Genomic DNA, 6,674 nt, shown 5'->3' with positions numbered 1-6,674 from the left:
CAGTTAATGTTTAATTGTTTGATCAGTCTTACATGCCTATATCTGGTTATCTGAGTAATCACTTTGAAGATAACAGTATGTAATACAACAACCATTGTTAATTTCCTATCACCTTGTTTTGAAGTTCTGTATCATTTTTATTGCTTTGGGGTTGTTTATGTCTTTTTGTTTTTGTTATTTTGTTTCTATTCTTTTCTCTTTAAAATAATAAAAAGAGAGTGAAGGTCAGCTCATGCCAATGCAGCTTTCATGAGAGGCTGAAAAATAGAAAGATGCCTTTCAGAAAAGTCTAATGTGAGGTTCAAAAATCTTCAACATGTTGCCCTCAGGGTGAGCATTTTAGGATGAACACTCAGGTCACCATTCTTGGCTGTCACAACTTAGAATTGGATTTGATGCCTGCGTTAGGAAACAGAGTCTGTATGGAGTTTAACAAAACTGACAAGAATCTTGTACAATTAATCTTAGATTAATTTACAGGAGTTTTCAAGAAACCAATTGCTGTAGTTAAGTTAAAACCTTAAGAAATCTTAAAGATAATAGAAAACAATGTACACACATTCCTGGATACAACAGCAAAACTGGTTGGCATATTGAATGGTCATATTAAGAATATCTAAGCTGAAACACCTGAGCTATAGTTGGTTTAAAGAAAGATAAAGAAAGATATAAAGATAGAGAAAGAAAGAAGGAAAGAGAAAGAAAGAAAGAAAGAAAGAAAGAAAGAAAGAAAGAAAGAAAGAAAGAAAGAAAGAAAGAGAGAAAGAAAGGAAGAAAGAAAGAAAGAGAAAGAAAAGAGAGAAGAAATTTCATTTTTTTCCTGAACTGCCTCAAAGAAGTGAATTTTCCCTAAATATTCAATTTCCAGAGGAAGTATCCTTGAAAAGTAGAAGAGAATCTTTTCAAAGGAGATGAAAAGATCAACCGTGCATGTAAAGAGCTGAATACCTAAAAGATACAAACTCAAATTCATTCAGAAAAAGTCAATAGAATCACTCAGTGTTATCCAATTCAGCTTTCCTGGTTGAGAGAAACCTCACTGACTTAGAAATATGAATATGTCCGAACAGCCAAGGAAGAATTTTGTATTGGTCAGCTTTCCCACTGTTGGACACAATGCCGAACCCCCACAAGTTATAGGAGGAGAGGTTTCCTTTGGCTCAAGATTTCAGTAGGTTTAGTCCATGGTCAGTTGACTCAAGGCAGAAAATTCGTGGTGGGAGGATGTGGTGGAGGAAAGCAGCTTAGTTCATAGTACCAGAAAGCAGAGAAGGGAAGAGCACCAGAGGGGAGGCGCTGAGGACCGGATTCGGGACCCAAGGCCATGCCGCCATGGCACATGCAGACGCAGCCATTCGCGAGCTTTCCTAATTCCCTGCATGGCTCCCAAGGTGACGGTTAAGTTAACCATCACAGATGCAAATGCTTCAAAAGTACCCTTACGTATGCTATATTCCCAATGGACCACGAAGCAAGAGCGAACTTAAGGGGCTCCTCTGGGCCTCCCAGCCCCTGAGGAAGGAGACCTCAGACTGTGATAGTATGCAGGGTCCAGCATCAGACCTGGTCCAGATGCCATGTTCCCAGGGTCAGGACCAACCAACTCTGTCCTGATTTCTCCACATGGCAGAGCTGGTCGGAGTGCTCCCTAATCTGGCAGACACTTGGGACAGTTCTAGATCCATCCACACACACGCACACGGAGCTGAACAGGACACTGATGGCCACAGCCCTGAACCTCACCCTCCCACCATGCGGGCCTCAAGGAAATTCCTGAGGGAAAATTAAGGACAAACTTCCCAGAAGTCGCCTCCATCCAGGAGCTTGCCCGGCTGAGCACACTCCGCCGGTACAAGGACTGCTGCTCTGGCAGTCCAGTTTGGCTTTCTGCACACAAACTGGAAACAAAAGTGTATCATCCTGTGAGTTAATCTCATCGTCCAATGAATCTACTTTTGCAAGTCCAGAACCACAGAAAGATCACCTTTTTGTCCTTTGCTAATATAATTTTGATTTTTTTTCTTTCAGCTTTATTGCTAATAGCAGTGGTCCAAATGGAAGACACTATAAGTTTTAAGATAGTGTTTTGCAACTATAAATTACTTTAAATGAACCTTCAGTGAACTGCTTCTATTTTATTCCATTGGTAAGTGATATAATTAACAATGTGTTGCTCTTGGCATATCTACTGAATTACTCTAGAAACACAGCAAGAATTTTTTGTCTCCTAAAATAATTTTGAATTTTTCTTTTTCATTTTATTACTCTTGTTTTAGTAATCGTACAATGTCTCAAATGGAAATGTGATATAATTCCTTGGGGTGGAGTTTTATAATTATATACTATATAAATGTGGATCATATTAAATTGTTACTAGCTTACTTGATTTCTAGGTGGTACCTAAGTCTTTTCTATTCATCCAGAAACACACACCAAAATTTCTCTCATCTAAGGGATGTTTTCACTTTTTAATTTTCCTACTACAGATAAACAAGTATATATTTTCATAAAGAAATAAAATATCTACCTGATAGATTATTCAAGAGAGGAACTTATTCTAAAGTCAACCACAAAAGCGCAATATAAATAGGACTGAATATAATCACCCAAAACCCTATGTAGTCTGAAGAGTTGTCACCTCTGACTTTGGAGTGTTTAGATAACCTTTTTATTTATTTTTTTTTATGTGTGTGGTACCGAGAATTGAACTCAGGACCTTGTACTTCCAGGCAGGTGCTGTGCCACTGGGCTATATCCCCGGCCCTAGATAACTTTTTGATATGTAACATGAGCTCATTAATTATCTGCAGTCTAAACTTGGAGATGGTGTCGAGAGTGAGCACATCGTGTTCCTGCCAGCGACACCATCTGAGTCACTGTGCCGGCCTGATCCACTTCTCCGCCAAGGGGTCCCAGTCTGTTTCTTCCCAGAATGTCCCACATCAGGTCTGTTCCCTAAGGTTTTTCCTACATGCCAGTCTTCTGCCTTGATGAAGCTCCTTTCGTCCCAAGGGCTCGTTTTAGTTTGTATTCCTTTGATGTGCTTCTTTCTCTTGGCTTTGCTTCCTGATTCCCTTCCATAGATGGCAAATCAAAAGGTTTCATCTTTTACTTCTTTCATATGTGAAACTACCCTTCCTCCTCTCCCATGTCACTGTGAGGAATCTTCTTTTATGCCCAGACTGGGATCACTGCCCATCTCTCTGATGCTCTTTCATGTCACAGGCTATAAAATTCCTTTTAGGGTACATGGATATATTATGGGAGCCCATTTCAATGGACTGGCATTCAAGGGGACCAGGACAGCCCAGAGAGAGGGCTCAAAAGAAAGTATCTTATCATAGCATGTCCCAAGGAAGGTCATTTTCTGACAAAAATAGGCAAGTAGGGAGTGCACAGGAGGTGGATGCATGTGTGATAGAGAACTCCCAGTGACCAGGAGTGTACCCACATATGTTCTTCCATATTGGGTTCTGAGTTCCCATTAACAATGTCCACCTACAGTGCAGGACCATCTGTGGGCTCACCATGAAATGAATGTTTATTCCCCCCAAAAATCACATGTGGGAATTGTGACCCCCAGTGCAACAGTATTAGAGGTGGGGATTCAGGACATGTCATGGGGGGGTTAGTCCGCTCATAAACAGGATCCTTGAGAGCTCTCTGCTTCTCTTTCCGTGACCCGAGGCTACGTGGGAAGCTGGCAGCCTGTGACCTGGGAGAGGGCCCTCATCAGACCATGATGGCAGCCTCCAGAACTGTGAGACACAGATTCCCACTGCTTATACCCTGCCCCTGAGACAATGCAGCTGCAGCAGCCCGAGCACCTACCCCAAGGCCAAGCCATTCTTCTCGCACCCTCTGACCAGATAAAGCAAAACGCCTGCCGTCCAGGTGAGCTGTGGCACCTCCCTGCCTCTGGAAATCCTTTCCTTGTGCCTGAATGCTCACTCTGCTGCCTCCTCCTCCTGCTCAGAGTCCTGAACATCTGCAAAGCTCCAGTGCAAGTGTAGCCTTCTTGGTGAACCTTCCCTTGCCCACGGAAGTGTGGCGTCGCTGTTCTCTCTGGGGTCCACTGCACTGTGAGTAGGTCTCAGGCCAGAATCAGCACACACCTGCTAGCAGACCTGGATCCTTCAGCGGATCCATTAATTCCACACGCGAGCGTCCCGCTGCCTTTTGCTCTGTCACCTCTCACGTTCCCCAAGCCTGCCACAGAGCTCGGTACACAGTTGACATTCAAGCAGTATTTGTTGATGGTTAAAATTGTGTCTTTACTTCTGTTTCCAGCAGATGTCTACACCCACCTGCTGACTGTGGAGCGCGTACCCCAGGGTATAGAAATTAGAGCAACATGGGCACTGATTCCATCACCACGGCTTCCACTTGTCGTAGCTATCAGAAATCAAGACGCTGCTTCAGTAGCATGTGGGACTATTTCCAAACCAAGCGCTTTTGACAGACCCCGTGGTTCCCAGTTGGATTACATTAACTTGCTGTTGACCTATTTGCATTTCAGCAACTAGATCCTCCCTTCCTAATAATTCAGCTGCATTAATTTTTCCATATTCGGGGTAGTGAGTATTCTCTCTCTAACCTCAGTATTTGGGGTTTGTGAAATAAGATATTCATATTAAAACCACCAAGAATTTGTGGTTACATGGCTTTCAGTATACCAGGAATGGAGCTCACATTTTTCATGTATCTCTGCCCATGTTGTTTGTATACCTCTACTTGGTCATGTCTAAAATAAATTTTCTGAAATCTAGGTATTCATCATAGACCATAAAGCAAAATAAATTAAATTATAATTTATCTCTGGGTAGTAAGTAAGCTGAGGATGACGCGTTCCATCTTTTGATGGAATGCAAATTTACCATTAAAAGACAAATTCTTCACTTCCAAAGTTTGAATAGGGTGGTGCTTTAAAAAGCATTCCATCTGGTTAAATTTAGGGTGCTGAAAAAAGCCCACTATAAGAATATTCCCTGGCTCCAGACCCATAACATTTTTATTTGATTATGAACTGGATTCATTTTCATTTACTTGAAGCACTTCCACGGCACTGGTTTTTTGCATTCTGCAAGAAGACAAAGTTGTCACCATCCACGTTGACTTCAGTAATATTGTCTTCTCTGAATAACACGTTTCAGATGCACTGCTGCCAGGAGGAGAGGGGCTTGTTTGGAGTGGCTGACATTCTTAGAGGCAGTTTCTGATAGGGTTATGGTGTTTGTTTCTTTGCTCATTCCTGGCCACTTTATTCTCAGGCTCCTTCCACTCCTTCTCCATCCTACCCACCTGCCCTCCACCTGCAACCTCCATCTCGGCCCGGCGTCTCCGTCCATCTTTTGCTGCTCCAACAGAACACTGCAGGCTGGGAGTTAATAAACGTAGAATTACGTTTGGCTCAGGGCTGTGGGGCTGGGAGGTTGAAGACGGAGGGGCTTCCTGCTGGGCCGTAACGTGGCTCCCTATGGGTGAGAGAGCCAGAAGGGGCGGAATCCACTCCTATGACAAACCCTCCATCAGGATAATGGGCCCACTCCTCAGCAGTCCTCGCGCTGACCTCGTACAGGTCCCACTCCTCGGCACTGTTCACTGGGGACCAAGCACCCAACTCACTAATGGTGGGGGACGTGCTCAAGCGGCAGTGCCTGTTGAGGCCGTCAGCAGCTCTGGCCTCTGCCCCATGTCTGCTGCTGTGGTCTTTGTGACCCTCAGCTCAGGACCCCAGCTTGAATCCACCACGGTCTCTTCCCTCTGCTGCCTGCTGGGTTAGGAAAGCAATGGTTCAATGGTCTCCTTCCACAGGAATTGGGTGTGTCGGTGGACAGAGACCCTGATTGTCACACAGAGACAGTGAGGAAGAGGAAGTGGGTGGAGACACTGAGGTCACCCAGTTTGCTTCCCAGCCACCCTCCCTGAAAGGCCAGGGAGTTTACGGGGCAGCAGTGCAACAGACCTGAGTCTGGTGTCTCTGGTCGGCTTCCAAGGCAGGGCTGGCATGAGAGCTCGCAGAGGGCCGGGGTAGGTGACACAGCATGAGACAAGGATGGGTTGCGAGGGCCCCCAAGGGCAGAGCTGACAGAGCATCAAGTACTAAAGTCATGCGGAGGCCAGGGAAGACCTCAGGCTGGCGAGGGCCTAAGAGGACCCGGCTTTGTAAAGTCTCCTGGGCTGCCGCTGGAGAGACACAGCTGGCCCTGAGGCTACTGACCACCTTGCCACCCCCAGCTGACCATCAGTGGTGTTTCCCTAGTGAAGCCCAAGTCACTGAATCCCGGTGACTTTCGTCCTTGGCGGCCAGGAGCAGGAGGCTCCTCCTGAGCACATCTCGGCATCCATCATCTCGAACTCAGCAGTGAGGAGAGCGGCTTCCAACAGCGTCAGGGACAGCAAGAAAATGATGCACAGAGACCCACAGGCTGCCTGCCTTCCCCTGAGACTTTCTGGCTGCCTGCTGGCTTCCTCCTCACTCTGATTCCTGTAGGAACACAGGTGTTTAAGGGACAACCTCCACCCTCCACCAGAGAGCCTCTCGGCCCCAAGGATGTTAAATACAATGGCGCTTTCAGACAAGCCACGCAGAGCAGAGAACCACGCACCAGCACAGGATGTGGACTTACAGGAGACGCCTGGAGTGTGGAACCACGCAGAAGTCAGATTCTAGG

General features: G+C 45.6%; 1 long non-coding RNA gene across 1 annotated transcript; it reads left to right on the top strand.

Moving 5' to 3' along the window:
- Positions 1-2,033: 2,033 nt before the first annotated feature.
- Positions 2,034-4,699, top strand: LOC102010538. The gene is made up of 4 exons (XR_259133.1): positions 2,034-2,146; positions 3,688-3,894; positions 3,977-4,082; positions 4,294-4,699. It is a non-coding gene; the product is annotated as an uncharacterized LOC102010538 (long non-coding RNA).
- The last annotated feature ends 1,975 nt before the right edge of the window (positions 4,700-6,674 follow it).

The sequence above is a fragment of the Chinchilla lanigera genome, unplaced genomic scaffold (assembly GCF_000276665.1).
Source record: "Chinchilla lanigera isolate Chin_1 unplaced genomic scaffold, ChiLan1.0 scaffold00002, whole genome shotgun sequence".
Taxonomy (NCBI): Eukaryota; Metazoa; Chordata; class Mammalia; order Rodentia; family Chinchillidae; genus Chinchilla; species Chinchilla lanigera.
Note: the sequence above shows the minus strand (reverse complement) of the source record. Positions and strands in the feature narration are given on the sequence as shown.